The sequence below is a fragment of the Episyrphus balteatus genome, chromosome 1 (genome assembly GCF_945859705.1).
Source record: "Episyrphus balteatus chromosome 1, idEpiBalt1.1, whole genome shotgun sequence".
Classification (NCBI taxonomy): domain Eukaryota; kingdom Metazoa; phylum Arthropoda; class Insecta; order Diptera; family Syrphidae; genus Episyrphus; species Episyrphus balteatus.
In genome coordinates, this window is record NC_079134.1 from 10,025,164 (window position 1) to 10,042,484 (window position 17,321).

At 29.8% G+C, this 17,321-nt stretch overlaps 1 protein-coding gene and 2 non-coding genes across 5 annotated transcripts in view; 1 reads left to right on the forward strand and 2 right to left on the reverse strand.

Annotated features, from left to right (window-relative positions):
• LOC129906605 (tyrosine-protein kinase Btk29A) overlaps positions 1-17,321 on the forward strand; it is a 245,300-nt gene that overhangs the window by 51,602 nt on the left and 176,377 nt on the right. The gene's annotated exons all lie outside the window — the stretch shown is intronic.
• Trnak-uuu (transfer RNA lysine (anticodon UUU)) lies at positions 2,462-2,534 on the reverse strand. The gene has a single exon. It is a non-coding gene; the product is annotated as a tRNA-Lys (tRNA).
• Positions 4,953-5,025, reverse strand: Trnak-uuu (transfer RNA lysine (anticodon UUU)). Its single transcript has one exon. It is a non-coding gene; the product is annotated as a tRNA-Lys (tRNA).

Here is a 17,321-nt window from a genome sequence, read left to right on the forward strand (position 1 = left end):
TTATTTCAGATCTGACATAGCGATTTTGCCTACAAGCTTTTGGTTTTTTGATTTCGACAAGAAAGAGCTAGAAAAATGCATTCGTCTTGGTGTATAAACTGTCGGTCTAGTAAAGTTTTCATCTTTGATAGTTATGAGTTATGACTAAAAACAAGGCTTGCTGCAAGATTAAAATATTTTTTTTTTTGACGTGATAACTTCTTATAAATCGATGAACCATGGCAGCCACCACAAAAAAGTGACGCCATTTTCTCCCGTTCCACTCTCGTACTATCGCAGTGCGGCAAAAAATTTTAATTCAAAATTAAAAATAAACTATTAGAGATACAAAAATCTTCTATAGCTTACTTGAAAGATAATAACCTAAAGCTTAATCCAAATGAAAGATTTTTAAAAATTCCGTCATTTAAAAGAATTTTTAAAAATTCCGTCATTTAAAAGAATTTTTAAAAATTCCGTCATTTAAAAGAATTTTTAAAAATTCCGTCATTTAATAGGGTAAACAGGGGTAAAACGGAAAGATGAAATTTAGGCTAAAATCTAAACGCGTAATCGTAGAGAATTGGTTCTTTTTGTTATAGATAGATGAGAATAATTTAAAGATAACTGCATTTAAGAAAAAATTCTAAAAAATTCTGGAACTCCGCTATAACGTTTTGTTTGAACGTTGATCAGGTGTTGTGGGTATGACAAAATGTTGATTATGGGTAGGGGAATATTTTTTTGACAATTCTAAAGGTGCCAGGTGAAAGATGAAGGAAAAAAAATCAGGCGTCTCGTACGGATTTTTTTCCAACACTCTGAATTTTTAAAAAATACCTATTAGCTTTAGATTAGATTATTAGCTTTTTTTTGGAGCTTTCACAAAATCTCAAGTTATATGGGACATGTAGGGCTGATTAATGTGCATACATGTGCAAAAAATTGGTATCGTTAAAAGAGTTTTGACTGAATACAGAGAAAAATAAGTTTTAAAAAAACAGGTTTTTTCTCCGTTTTTAACCGATTTTCATCGTTTTTTATATTTACCTTTTTTTCTTTAATAGATAGAGAAATATTATATACAGAGTAATGATAGACCATGACTACGACTATATGTGTGCGAAATTTCAATCATTTTTGTAAACACAATTTTGAGATAACGGTAAAATAAAATTTTCGAATTCAACAGGCTATAACTTTTTACCAAGAGCAGATAAAAATTTGATTAAATATTTATGCGCATCCTGATACAAATACCTTTCATTTGGTATATCACACATAACGCTAGACTAACTACAATCCACACAATGTTAAATCAAGAAACTTGCGAAAAACATCAAACCACGAGTGGAGATCTGTTGCGCCATGAACAGTCACCAGTGTGGGAAGTACCGAAATCTCAGTCTGGAAATTCCACATGGTTGACTTTAAAAAATTCTAACTTCTCTTTTAGGCATCTTTGAAATGAGATTGATATGTCATTTGAAAGGTGAAACAATAAGCTTTCACATGGTATAAAATTTTTTTTAGGTTGTTAGGGAAAAAATTCATTTAATAGCATGAGAACATAAAAGTAAATGTTTTTTTGCTTTTTTTTGATGAAATTTCATCGAGTTTAAAAAATTCTAGCTCTTTTTGTAGATGTCTCATAGACTTGATCTATATATATATTCATATATATATTTAGCTAAGACAATAAGCTTTCAGATGGTGTAAAAATTTTTATAGATTGTCAAAAAAAAGTGAATTTAATAGCGTGAGAAGATAAATTTACATGTTTTCTTTTCTTTATTTTAATACTTTTTGCTCATTGTAAAAATTTAAAATAGTTTTATTATTTAGAAGAAATATTTGGCTTTTAAATGGTATAATTTTTTTTGTGAGCTCTTAAAATAAAAAAATGAATATAATGAGAAAAGGAAAAAAGTTATTTTTTTTTAGCTTTTTCTTGTAAATTATGATTGTTTGAAATAAATAAACTCTTCAAATGGCTCATTTTAAAAGCACACAACCTGTTTTCTTACGACGTTATCACGCAAAATCATCGTCCGTAAACCGGCTTTACAGACAACCTCTTTTTTTTGAGAAAGCTCGGTTCTTCTTTTTATCGAACGGTGCCGGGACGATGGCAGATGAAATTCAGCAAATTTCTGTTTAGGTTCTGTTAAACTGCTTCATAGTTCAGTTGTGTGAGTAGTGAGTATACTTCTATATAATTCAAGATAACGATAAAATATCGGAATACATTTCGATAATATCGAACATTTTTCATACTTTTATTTCTACAGTAAACGCTTTCAAGAAACTAATTTTACCTTTGGATATAACAAAACAAAAATCGTTCAAAGTCTTTAATTCAAAACCTTCAATACTTTTCATTAATACAAAACTAATCTTATATGAGACTTCTATTCTGTGGAATTCTTTTTTCTTGTTGAATTTGGCAAATAAATAAAAAAAAAATAATAAAAAATAATGCCGCCCGAACAGGGACTTGAACCCTGGACCCTTGGATTAAAAGTCCAATGCTCTACCGACTGAGCTATCCGGGCTGTTACCATAAAATATTTATATTTGCACGCAGGTAAAATAAATAAGAAATGAAAATTATTAGAAGAACAAAATTATGGTGAAATTCATTTATTGGCCATATAAAGCAAATTGTGTATCCCATAGGCACATACAATAATTCTAAACCAAAAGATATGAAGACTAAATTCAAAGTCATTGGAATCTGAAAACATGGATTTTTAAGCTCGAACTTTATAATTTTGAGATTAAAAATATGTAAACACATCAATCCTATTGATAGTGGAGTAACTAAAGCTCAAAAATTGGCAATATTAGGGAACCCGGCCGAACAGCTTAGATTTTTATGATCTTTTTTTTAAACGTCGGTAATTAAAAATACTTTAAAGTCTATAGATTAAAAATTGCCGGTGTTGCCGTTTTGATTTTTTAAATTTAATTGAAGATAAAAAATATATAGGAGTGAGGGACAATCTTCCATCGTTCAAGCGATAGATGCAATTTTCTTATTAATTGACTTCAAACACAAAAAAAAAAAATATTCGAACACAACGTCAACACCTACAATAGTTAAAAATACATTTTTAAAAAGCTAGAAACTTAGTCACACTTGTAAAATTAAAATTCAGTTAATTGAATAAAGGGCTTTTGAAAGAATGGTAATTGAATTCAGATTTTGAAAAAAAAAAATTATTGACAAAATTTTAACATGTCGGTTTTAAAACTTTTTCGTAATATAAAATGCATTTATTTTAAAATTTTTTGGCCACATTTATAATGATTTGAATTTATAAAACGAAATGTCAATATGTATTACGGTTTATGAAAAAAATTAATTAATAAAAAAAAGTATTTTATTTTCGAAGAACTTTTTTTAATTTTTAGTTTTGAAAAAAATTTAACTTATTTTTTTTTAAAGTTCAACATTTAAATATAAAGTTATTTTATATTCATTCAATAGCTCTTATTGTTGAAAGTTAAAAAGCAAAAGTTTAAAGTTCTTATTTGCCCAAGTCTTTGAGAAGTCTTTCAGTTTTTATCAAAAAAAAAAAACCATTGAAATTGAAGTAATTTTTAATTTTTTTTTTCAAAAGTGTGATATATACATATATTACCTTTTCTGCTTCGGAATTCAACTGATTATAATTATGGGCAAACATTTTTTTTTAAATAAATTCATATTTTATTAGAAAAAGTTTGGAAAAAAGTCATTTTAAAATTTTTTTAATAACATTTTTTTTTTTTAATTCTGAGTTTGAGGACCACTTTTTCAAAAACTCTTTATTCAATTTCGTGGATTTAAATTTAAGAGCTAAGAATGAGTTTCTGGCTTTTTAAAAATGTATTTTAAAATATTGTAGGTGTTGCCGTTGTTTTCAAAATATTTTTTTTTGTGTTTAAAGCCAGATTGTGAGAAAATTGCATTTATCGCTTAAACGATGGAAGACTTACTCCCTTATATTTTTTTTTGCTATAATTTGTTTTATGAAATTTAAGCAAAAAAAAAAAATGGTTTAGTTCAGAAAAAATTTAATTTTAATTTAAAAAAACAATACGGCAACATCGGCAAATTTCAATCTATAGACTTTAAAGTATTTTTAATTACCTACGTTTGAAAAAAAAAAAATCGTCAAAATCAGGCCGGGTTCCCTTATAATTTGCTTTAGTTACTCTACTATGAATACCGAAAACAATTTTTTTTTTTCGAAATTTTCCGATTTTTTTTTTTTGGTCTAAAAACTTCGAAAAAAATTTTACAACTTAACCACTATATACATCAAATAACTTGTTCATTCAGATTAAATTTGCATTTTTAAAAAAGTTCAATTCATCCACTTGGACGCTAAGATATCGAACTTTGAATTGAAAAGAATATTTTTTTCTTAAACCATCAATACCTCAGCATTCGCTGATTGCACAAGAAAATTAAGGAGGGTTTTGAAATCTTGAATAAATTTCCCACAAAATCAGATATAAATTCATTCATGCGATGAAAGGGTTTTCAGTTCTGATATTCACTACATAAACGATGGCGTGCCCCAGGGTTCAGTTCTGTCTTCGACCTTATTTATAATATTCCTAAATGAACTGTTATCCCAAACTTCTAATCCACCCTCAGCTTCTCATATTCGTGTCTTTCTTATTCATCATAATGTATGTATAATTATAACATGGTTGAAATATGATATTGTCTTAATTGTAAAAATCTAATTAAACTTGACAGTTTCATAGAGTTTTTACTTGTTAAATGCATTAGACATCTCAAATACTTTTTTGCTGCAATTAACTATTTTTGCAATATTCACCTATCCTGTTCTATTGTTCTATCACCATAAATGTGCCCCATTTCTCCCACACTATCCGCAAGAATTTCCAAATTTGTTCCACAATATTGTGAAATACTTCCAGAATGTAAATTAAAAATGACTAAAAATGTATATCGCCCGAACAGGGACTTGAACCCTGGACCCTTGGATTAAAAGTCCAATGCTCTACCGACTGAGCTATCCGGGCCGCTGTCAAAAATACACAGGGTTGCAAATAAAAACACACAAAAAAAATTATATTTTCTAATTAACCAAATAATATTATGTTGTAGCAATTCAGCTGTGTGAAATGTGAATCAACAACAACCACCATCGGTCTCGGTCAGCTGCTAGCAGCTGCTACCTTCCATAACCAAGTTATAAACAAATGACGACGACCACCACCGCGACGTCACATTTGTTTTGGCTAGCCAGAAGCCAGCAAAAAAAAAAAAACAATATTATCTAAATATAGTCTTTAGTTGTTTAGGCGCGACAGCAGCGATGTTTTTTTGTATCTCATGTTGATCACAATCTGGGTGTTCTGATAGCCTATATAGTTTTTAAGGGTTTTTCCCATAGCATTGGCTTTATTATTTTATTTTGATATCACCTCTCTACCCATCGAATTCGGTCAGTTTTACATTGAACTTGAATTTGTGTTCATAATCATCCTCAATTCAATGACTATAAAATATCTACGGCCTTTAGAGAGGTTAATTCCTCCAAATAGTGCGATATTTTTGTACCGTATAATTTTTTTGTTTGGTCTCGATGAAGTTAATGAAATATGAGCGCCACATTAATCAATTAACGACAAGCTTATAAAAAAGAGAAGAAGATTTGCATTGTTAACTGGATTTTCAAATAAAATTTATTGATTTTTATTATTATTATGAACATTTTGGATTTTATTGTTTTTATTGATAAACAGCTAAAACAGATGAAGGTTAAGCAGATCATAGTGTCAATGATTTTGCAGTAAAAAATATAAAGATTATGTATAATTTTGTCTGGATTTTTTGAAGAAATTTTTAGTAAAAGTTTAAAAACTGGAAATATTATGTTTATTGGCAGTGGGAGGATAGATATCCGTTATAAAAAGGTCATGGCTGGTATATAGCTGTCAAATTAAGGAGAAAAATTGGCATTCTTGAACTGAATGAGTTTGTGCAAAATTAATTTTTATTTTTTTCTGGTTTTATTATTAAAATTCAGATTTCATATTTTGAAATACCTATGCCTTAGGCATTTTATAACCACCCATTGAGACTCAAGGTAATTTTGGAAGATTACAAAAATTAATTTCTGGTCAAATATTTCATCTTTTTACCTTTCTATTTTAATAATTTTTCATTTAAATCTTTAGTTGGATTTAACGGGAGAATATCCAATAACTTAAACGCAAATCGAACAATCAGTTCATAAGTAATAGGTAGTTCGATACCGGAAATAGTTCGAACAACTAAACTAAACTATATGAAAAAGTATTAATTTAAGACAAAAAATACTAATTGTGCTCAAATATTTCCATACGAAATTCAAATTTTAGTTTTAAAATGTATGTTTCGAGCTATCAAATTTTTGAAATATGTGCTATACCTACGGTGACCATATTTCTGGAAGCAAAACCCGTCGTTTTCAAAATAATGATTTTTCAAAAAAAAAAAAATTAAATTTTTTTAAAGAGTTTCATATTTTTTTTTTTTTTTGATATCAAGATTTCCTAAACGATTTTATGGGAGCGTTTTTGTTGCAATCATTTAAGTCGTTTACGAAATTAGAAATCAAGAAAATGGTTTTATAATAATGTCTGTTAATAACTTCTAAAAAATGTTTTTTTAATCAAAATCAGAGCTGTTTTTTAACATTTTAATTTTTTTTTAATGATTTTGAAATTGTATGATTTTTAACACAACTTTTAACATTTCCTAAAAAGTTTTGAAACTTATCTGGGTTCTTTACTCTTCCATATGTTGTTCTTTATTCGAAAACATTTTACCTAATGTAGCAACCTGACAAACAGAAGCTGGAACTATATAATTGACGAACATTTAAAAAATAAACCAAGCCTAGTCTAGAAGCGAACCGAACATTTTCATACAAAACCAGCACAAAATTTTACTTTTCGTTGCACGTTAACGAAATTCTTACCTGTGCTAGAATATATGTATGGAGATTTTTCAATCGTTTGTCACTCCCATTTATTTGTGAAGGCAATTTTTCTTGCAGAAAAAGTTTTTTGACTTTGGAGACTTAGAAAAATTTTCGTTTTGCTTCAGCAGCTTACTAGGCTTAATGCTTTATCCGAAAAATTAAAAAAAATTTAATTTCCAGCCACTTTTTTCTTGTTTTCCGTACAAAGTATTTAAAATATTGAATCCAAAAATACGGGACAATCACGGGACAAATTACAAAATACGGGACACTTATACGTCCCTGGTTTCTTAAATAAAAACCCGGGACAAGCTGTAGAAATACGGGACAGTCCCGGGTAAACCGGGACGGATGGTCACCGTAGCTATACCCTATACCTGAAAAGAAAACCCCTACGATACGCTCTGATAAAAATAAAATGAGAAAATAAAATCTAAACCGTTTAGGATGAAATAGCATGCGAAAAAAGGGGTCCAGCCAGCGTTACCGTTGAAAATCTTTTAAAGGTTGCTAAAAAAGTCGTTTTCAGAAAAAAAAGGCTAATCTAAAAAATTTCGCTTTTTTATCGAAAAAGTCGCTAGATGAGAAAAAAAAGGTCGCTAAACCGTTTTCATGTTTTTAAATAGAAATATTATTAACAATAAAAAAAAAAAACATAATTAGAAACTAAAAAGTGGTTGTCTGTAAAGTTGGTTTACGGACGATGATTTTGCGTGATAACGTCATAAGAAAACAGGTCGTGTGCTTTTGTTAAAAAAATGATCTAAAAATTATTTATTTTCCAACTTTCTTGTAAGAAAAATTATAAGATATAATAAATCTTATAGTAAAGTACCTACTTAAACTAAAGATTAAGACCTAACATATACATATGTGTATTTGTGGAAAAACGGAATAACTTTTTGAATCCTATCATAATTTACAAGAAAAAGTTAAATCAAATACCTTTTTTTTTCTTTTCTCATAATATCAATTTTTGTATATGAAAAACTTACAAAAAAATTACGCCACTAAAAAGTTAAATATTTTTTCTAAAGAAAATTTAAAAAATCCATTTTTGTTATATAAATTTTATACCATCTGAAAGCCTATTGTTTCCGCTGTAAATATTCATATCAACCATGTCTGCACGACATCTACGAAAAGAGATAGAATTTTTTGAACCCAATCAGTTTTCATCAAAAAAAAGCGAAAAATATCAATCTTTTTTATCTTATCAAGCCCTTACATAACACGGTGTTACAAAAATGAGGTTTTAAAATATACGCGGGCGGAAACCTATCAGGTTTTGTAGAGCTAGTCGCACTGAATACGAAACGGTATTTGAAAATCCCCTAACACCCCCAAAATCTGGAGTTACGGGCAAAAAACAGTTTTTTGGACCTTCACCCATTGAAAAAATTCTAGCTTCGACAATTTTTTACCCATTTTCGATTTTCTTACAGTTTCTGATAGAAAATAAATATACCTTTTTAACAATGTATAAAACATGTAACTCGGTTGAACCAATTAGAATTTATAAGCTGTCAAAGTTCAAAAATTCAATTTTTTTTGTCATTTGCCCAACTTCGGCAACAATTTAAAGTATATGTTTTCAAAACAACATGCTATTTAAAAAATATATTCTAAAACTATATCTATTTTCCAATTAATCGAGGTATTATTTATGAAAATCACTTCAAAATTGGCTAAGAAAAAAAATTTTTCGATTTCAACCCAGATACAGAAATTCGAACTTTTAGGTATAGAACAAAAATGTTGTTTCGGCACGTAGTAGGATAATTTGCGCGCCAGGATTTGATAACGGGTTTTTGTAGAGAAGCTCAATACAAACATTTTTTTCTTTGGAAGGGGGGTCTATCTCTCCCTGTTTTGGTGGGAGGGGCATTTTTCTAAAAAAAAATTATCAATATAAAAAAAAATATATTAAAAAACAACGGCAATACCTACAGTAATAAATGATACCGTTTCCGAAAGGCAAAATTGTACATTTGATTTAAATTTTTAAAACTCATTTTATACTATTTTTGTCCAGACTGTGAATTTTAGTATAAAAGTTACTCACACAGAAAACTGCCTCAATTGATTCCTTATCGAACCGTGAAAACTATATGTTTCTATGTCTTCTAGTTTTTGAGAAAATTGAAAAATTATTTTATCAGATTTTTCTTTTTTCAAAATATTTTTTAGTTTTTATTTGTTTTTATCAAATCCTGGCGCGCAAATTATCCTACTACGTGCCGAAACAACATTTTTGTTCTATACCTAAAAGTTCGAATTTCTGTATCTGGGTTGAAATCGAAAAATTTTTTTTCTTAGCCAATTTTGAAGTGATTTTCATAAATAATACCTCGATTAATTGGAAAATAGATATAGTTTTAGAATATATTTTTTAAATAGCATGTTGTTTTGAAAACATATACTTTAAATTGTTGCCGAAGTTGGGCAAATGACAAAAAAAATTGAATTTTTGAACTTTGACAGCTTATAAATTCTAATTGGTTCAACCGAGTTACATGTTTTATACATTGTTAAAAAGGTATATTTATTTTCTATCAGAAACTGTAAGAAAATCGAAAATGGGTAAAAAATTGTCGAAGCTAGAATTTTTTCAATGGGTGAAGGTCCAAAAAACCGTTTTTTGCCCGTAACTCCGGATTTTGGGGGTGTTAGGGGATTTTCAAATACCGTTTCGTATTCAGTGCGACTAGCTCTACAAAACCTGATAGGTCTCTGCCCGCGTATATTTTAAAACCTCATTTTTGTAACACCGTGTTATTTTGGCAGCCATCATGACACGCAAGCTATAAAATTATACATCAATGAAGAGGTAAAGATTTAATCTATCTACTGCTATTTTATTCATTAAAATCAGAAGCAGGGTTCAAAAGCTATGTCTAGATGAAAACAAAAGGTTTACCAACAAAAATTCGTTTATTTCAGAAACGACATAAGTCCAGCGACCTTAAAGGCTTAAAAACCCGCTAAGACTTGAAAAAAGTTTAAATTTTTAAGGTTTTTAAATGCGTCTTCAGCTAGATTATAAATCGGCATACTCTAAATTTGAAGTGTTGTGGAGTTTTAACATAAAAAACAGTTTTTTGTTGCTACTGAAAAGTTAGTGCTCAGGGACTTATGCTGTTTCTGAAATAAACGATTCACATGATAGACAAAGGACCATTTCCCTTGAACTAGTTCTTGTAATTTTTTTGATTTTTCAGGTGTAACAATACTTTATTTTTGGAATAAACCAAATCTCTAGGTATCTTCTGTTCGAAAATCCTCTCTCATTCTTTCTATAACTTCTTTAAATTAACAATGAACACTTCGTTTATTTTCATTGAAATCCAATTTTAAGGATGTATTATGTAGATGTAGATTATATAATTGAATTATTTTCGAAGTTTTTAATTTAAGTGTTCTGAAGAACACAAACTCAAATCATTTTCTAATTATTTTTGTATGCTTCTAAAATAATAAAATAAAATATGTACTTTAAAGAATTCAATGGGAAGGTTGGAAATTTTCACATCAATTCGAAAAAACGCTGAAAAATTTAATTATTATATAGAAAGTTATATGGTCTTCTTAAAAAAAACAAAAATCAGATAGGTAAATTGTCATTAGATGGAATTTTCAGGAAGAAAGATGTCAAAAGTCAACAAATGACGAAAATCTATTCTTGACATATGGCAGTGTTGTCAAAATTTTGAGTGAATACCTAAATTTTTCAAGAGTTATCTGTACCCTTTAAATTTCATAATGAATGTTGCAACCCACCTACCTACTTTCTGCATCACATTTACATCCTGGAAACCTACACCACATCCTTTTTGCAGAAGAAAACACACAACAAAAAAAAATGAAATGATGTCAGGTAAGAAAAAGGATATCACATCCGTTACAAAGTGATGACGATGACAACGAACGACGACGATGAGGATGACTACGTCGACAATAATGAGGATGATGAATCTTGATCGTATGTCAACGTTTTCTACAACCGCGTTGTCATTGTCGCGCTGTGATGCTGGTGTCTGAAAAGCCTACCACTTCACCAATGTCATTTATTATTATCAAGCGCATCTTTCTCTTTCCTTTTCTCCTCATTTTGCATCATTTATTCATTTCTTATTTTCAAAGAAGTGAAAAAAGGAGTCTGTTGGAATTTTTCCACCATTGTCCTTGTTTAAAGGAATTACAACGATGAAGAACAAAAAAAAAAAGAAAAGAAGTGAATGAATGAAAAGATGATGACCGTTATTGTCTTGTGTTTTTTTTTCACGGTTGGTAACGTTTGGAAAAGTGAAGTTGAGAAAATATCGTCTGACAAGGGTGAAAGAAAGATAAATAAGAAAAAGAGAAAAAGAAAATAAAACCTGCAGACAAATATGCGGCTAAAAATGCAGACTCAATTCAATAATGAGAAAAGTATAGGTATACACAATACTTGACGTATATACCGAAAAAAGGACACTAAAGGGATTTAATCTCCTTCAAGACCAAGACTGATAGTGATAACCGAGTGTAATTGAGTTATTTTTTTTTTTTGTTTATTTCTTTTTATGTCCTTTGTTGTTGTTTTCCTTGCAAGTAAAGGTATTTTTCAAGAAAAAATCCACTATCGTCATAAAAAAAACAACAACAAAATACCTACAAAAGGACCTGTTAGAGGCACTCAACACAAAAATAAGTGAGAAGACAACTCTTACGTAAGCATAAAAGCAAAAGGGAAACTAATATTTTGTCAACAATTTGTAGTGGCCTTTTGTTATTGTTGTTGTTGGTTTTTGTGTAGGGTAGAAGGGGGAGGATTTGCCAGGATTTAGGAAAATGGACTTAACGCAAAGTTTTTACGTTTCTTTTAATTTTTTTATATCTGAGATTATTATTGACTTCATTATCTTCACTTAAATATTTTTTTCATCTTGATATATTAATTATTTCTATTTTTAATAATTTATTCAAAAAAACGAAAAGTGATGTGGCAAAGCCTCCCCAGGTGGGAGGCTTTGCCACGGGGGTGGGGAGGGATTGCCAGTTACCTAAATATCAAAGTTAATACAAATAAAACCAATAATCATAAACAAAACTTCTTTTTAGCTGAAAATACGAAGAATGGACTGATTTTTAAGGATTCTGCCATCCTCTTTTGAGGAAGCTCGCTTCTGGCAAATGTACCCCATGGGGTGCATTTGCCAGAGCAAAACCTACCCAAAAACAAATGGCAAATGCACCCCACAAGCTAATCTTTCAAAAATTTACTTATAACTTTTTTATAAGTTAAACAGTAAAAAAATCGCTTCTACACAGCATAGTACACATAATTTTGAAAAGATATTTGTATCAAAAAGTAATTTAACACGACAAATACCTACAATTTACGACGGTTATGTACCTTCATATTTTGGTTCTCAACATTAAAAAACTAACACAAGCGTCTAATTTATTTCGTGTCCAGCCAAAAGCTGTCAAACTTTGTGCAAAGTTTTCAATCATAAATGTGCAACAGAAAATGATTTTTCGGTATTTAATATTCTGTTGGTTTGGAAAAAAAGCTGGACTGGCAAAGGTACCCCACTGGCAAATGCTCCCCCTTCTACCCTATCCCCCCAGAAGTGTTGTTGCACTTGTTTGACCTTTTTTTATGGAAAAGAGTCTTTTACCTTAAGGATTCAGACACTAATCTCTTGAAATTAGTCAGTACTCAAAGGTTTAGGACTTGGAATGAAGAAAAATAATAAACAAAGCAGATATAAATATTTTATTTTTTTATTTTCGGAAAAAATGTTAGATGTTGATGGTTTTAATGAATAATAAAAGTTGGGTTTTTCGGTAAGAAACCTTTAGATTGCTTTTCTTGGAATTCATGGAATTATGAGAGGAAGAGCAAGAAAGGTTTTGGGATAATTTGTCATTAGATATGTTTATTTTTTGAGATGAAAAACCATGCCCTAGGGTCGAAAGTAAACATAATATGATTCTTAATTATGAAAGAAAAAGAAAAATTTTCATCAAGACAAAAAAAGGTCAATGTCCGATTATAAATTCAGGTAAAAAAAATTGTTAATTGCTGAGGATGTTTTTGAAAAATTTTAATTGAGGTTTTTGTGTGCTAAATAGTAAATTTCATTTCTTATAGTACATAAATTTATGAACAGACCTTTTTGCTTTAGAAGGTACTTCACTGAAAATTGTATATTCAGTAGGGGGTCAGTTAGCTGACAACTTATTTTGTTACGAATTTACTATTTTTAAATTTGTTTATGATTGAAAGAAGTTGCTAAACTTTAATGAACCAAAAGACTACCGGCCATATGTATTAGGGTGGAGTGAAAAAAAATGTTGTCTTATTTTTTGTTCTACATAGCCAGGATGGGTGCCATTTGGAACTTAAATAACGGCAAAAAAGTTTCAGATCGATCAAAGAAGTTTTAGAGGGTTCACAAGTCACTTGAGAAAAATGAAAACACTATAGAGGTTAATTTATGGAGTTTTTTGAGTTTTTATTGTTTTACTCAGTTTTTTTGATTCGAAAAACATGTAAATTACACGGTGTTACAAAAATGAGGTTTTAAAATATACGCGGGCGGAGACCTATCACGTTTTGTAGAGCTAGTCGCACTGATTACGAAACGGTTTTTAAAAAGTCCCTAACACCCCCAAAATCTGGAGTTAGGGGCAAAAAACGGTTTTTTTGACCTTCACCCACTGAAAAAATCTAGCTTCGTCCAATGTTTACCCATTTTCTTACAGTTTCTAATAGGAGATAAATATACCTTTTCAGCAATGCATAAAACATGTAACTCGGTTAAACCACCTAGAATTTATAAGCTGTCAAAGTTGAAAAATTCCATTTTTTTCGTCATTTATCCAACTTCGACATCAAATTAAAGTATATATTTTCACAACAGCATGCTGTTTTAAAAATATATTCTAAAATAATATTTATTTCCAAATCAAACGAGGTATTTTTTATCAGTTTAAAATTGGAAAAAAAATCTTTCGATTTCAACCCAGTTATCGAAATTCGAACTTTTAGGTATAGAACAAAAATGTTATTTCGGCATGTAGTAGAATAACTTGGGCGCCAGGATTTGATAACGGGTTTTTGTAGAGGAGCTCAATACAAAAAATTTTTTCTTTGGGAGAGGGGTGTATCCCCCCCCCCCTTTTAGGTGAGAGGGGCAGTTTTCTAAAAAAAAATTATCAAAATAAAAATTAAAATTATTAAAAAACAACGGCAACACTTACAGTAATAAATGATACCATCTCCGAAAGGAAAAATTGTACATTTAATTCTAATTTTTAAATCAATATATTATAACCAATAGTTTTTGAAATAATCGATTTCAAAGTTATAAATAGGCGAAAAAAAAATGTTTAAAACTCATTTTATACTATTTTTGCCCAGATTGTGAATTTTAATAAAAAATTTACTCACACAGAAAACTGCCTCAATTGATTCCTTATCAAACAGTGAACACTATATGTTTCTATGTCTTCTAGTTTTTCAGAAAATTGAAAAATAAAAACAAATACAAATAAAAAATATTTTGAAAAAAGAAAAATCTGATAAAATAATTTTTCAATTTTCTCACAAACTAGAAGACATAGAAACATTAGTGTTCACTGTTTGATAAAGAATCAATTGAGGCAGTTTTCTGTGTGAGTAATTTTTTTTCACTCCACCCTAATATCTATACCTACACTTACTACGGCCATACTTTTTAGTGCTCAGTACAAACGTTTATTTATTCAGTACTGACCTATGATATTATGTACTTAAAACAGAAGTTATATGTACATAGTTCAGGTTTGTTTGTAACTTAAGAGCCTATTGTTTTTGTTTATTGTAATTCGTTGTGATGAACACATTTCTGTTTTTTGTTTCATTCTGGGATTTATTAGGTACCTATCAGTACCTACCTATTTATTTTGTAGTACATAAATAATTGTACTCAATACACATAAATCTGTGATAAATACATTAAAAATAAGTACTCTGTACATAATGCCTGTGTTGAGCATGAGCATTTTCAAATCGGAACTCTCCAAAAAAATTGCACTTGACAGTGTGTCTTTTTTCCATTAGTGTGTTCTAATTAAATAAGTTCATAAAAATAAGTACTCAATATAAAGAATCATTTTCATAAACGTTCTTAAAAAATTACTTTTGTTAAAACGAATTCATTTTGAACACCACTGACAAACTGCTTATCAACCATTAATAAAATTCTTATGAATCAAATATGTATTTTTTAACGTGAAAACCTCATTCATCAATACATTTACCGTAAAATCCATTCGTTTCATCAATTCATTTGGTTGAGTGAGTCGATTAACATAACATTTTCTCTATACCATTTTTTCATTGTCCATGTAAATTGAATTAAAACACGCGCGTTAATTATAAAATTGAATGTCAAACAGAATTTATTTATCAGGGATTTATTTACCTGGGATTTATCAGGTACCTATCAGTACTGATTTATTTTTTAGTACATATTTTTGTACTCAATACACATAATCTGTGATAAATACATTAAAAATAAGTACTCTGTACATAATGCCTGTGTTGAGCATGAGCATCTTCAAATCAGAACTCTCCAAAAAAATTGCACTTGACAGTGTGTCTTTTTTCCATTAGTGTGTTCTAATTAAATAAGTTCATAAAAATAAGTACTCAATATAAAGAATCATTTTCAGAAACGTTCTTAAAAAATTACGTTTGTTAAAACGAATTCATTTTGAACACCACTGACAAACTGCTTATCAACCATTAATAAAATTCTTATGAATCTTAAACGTGAAAACCTCATTCATCAATACATTTACCGTAAAATCCATTCGTTTCATCAATTCATTTGGTTGAGTGAGTCGATTAACATAACATTTTCTCTATACCATTTTTTCATTGTCCATGTAAATTGAATTAAAACACGCGCGTTAATTATAAAATTGAATGTCAAACAGAAAACAAAAGCTTCTTGCACTTGAGTTTATCATGAACTACTACAATATTTTTCTCATATGAATGCATTAATGTATAATTAATCAACATTCAGCATTCCATGCGTCCGCCCACAATCTTCCTCTTCAAGTGCATTTTTTATAATAATTTAGAGCTTAAAACAAAACGTTGTTAAATAAAGAGAAAAAACTAAACAATTTATCAGAAATTCAAAACAAAATAAACCCCATAATAGCCGTGGCAATTGATAAGTTTCGGGGTGACGAAACTATAATCATTCTGTGTGTGATCCTTTGTTTTTTTTTTTTTAAGTAAAAGTTTGTCGTTTTGAAAAAGTTTTTTCTATTTCAAGTGCCTTTGGCGCCGCTCTAACTGTGTGATGCATATAACCTGAATAGAATGCAACAACCATCAAACGAATATATACAAAACAATGCAATTTTTAAGGGCAGCTTTGGTGTAGTTGGTTGCTGGCTGATGTGAAGTTGAGCGAGCAGATTGCCTGTTGGGCGCCACTTTGAACTTTTTTAATGGAATCAAAAAGTGAAAAGTGCCGCATATAAAAGTGTTTGTGGATGTGGAATACGAAATTAATCCACTTGAATGGAAAAACTTCTCCCACAATAATATGCAAATCCAAACGAAAAAATAGTTGTTAGTTGGTTTGGTATGGAATAGCTGCAAGCAAGCACTTCAATTGAATGTGCGACTTGATGATCTCTGTTTGTGTGAAAAGCTTTTTGTTAACACATTTTTCGTACAATTTACAATTTGACTTATGCAAGATATACTCTCTCATATGTAATTCCAAATGAGTTATAGTCCTTTAATTGATACTTTCACTTCGGATTCATTGAAGTGTCAGTTAATCACACGGCAGCAGTGCTGTGATTATGCCGACGAGCTAATAAATGAAAAATGTAAGCTCTGTCACTTTGACAGATGACATTTTGCGCAAAAGCATCATTAAGAGTCTTATGTCTGTTTATGTGGTTGAGGGAGAGATTGCATTGTGTCATCTCTGTTTGGAGTGGAGAGTTGTTACAAGAGCATCCTGCAGCTGTCATAATGTTTTGCACAAAACTTGCATTCCACAAAAGAAAGGAAAACGATCGGAATTTATGTTGAGGACGTCAGTTACGCGTTAACTAATGACCCACTTACATTCTACTCCGACAGTCGACACTAAAAAAAACTGTAAGGAAGAGCTTTTCGGATATTCCCTCTGTCTGGGATGGAAAAGGAAATTTGTTTTTATGGTGACATCTGAGATGTTTCCTCGGGAGAGATAGTTTGCAATACAAAATAAATGAGTGAAAAGTAAAGAACATGGAATTGTATGTGAGAATACGCCCACAACATTGCACATATCA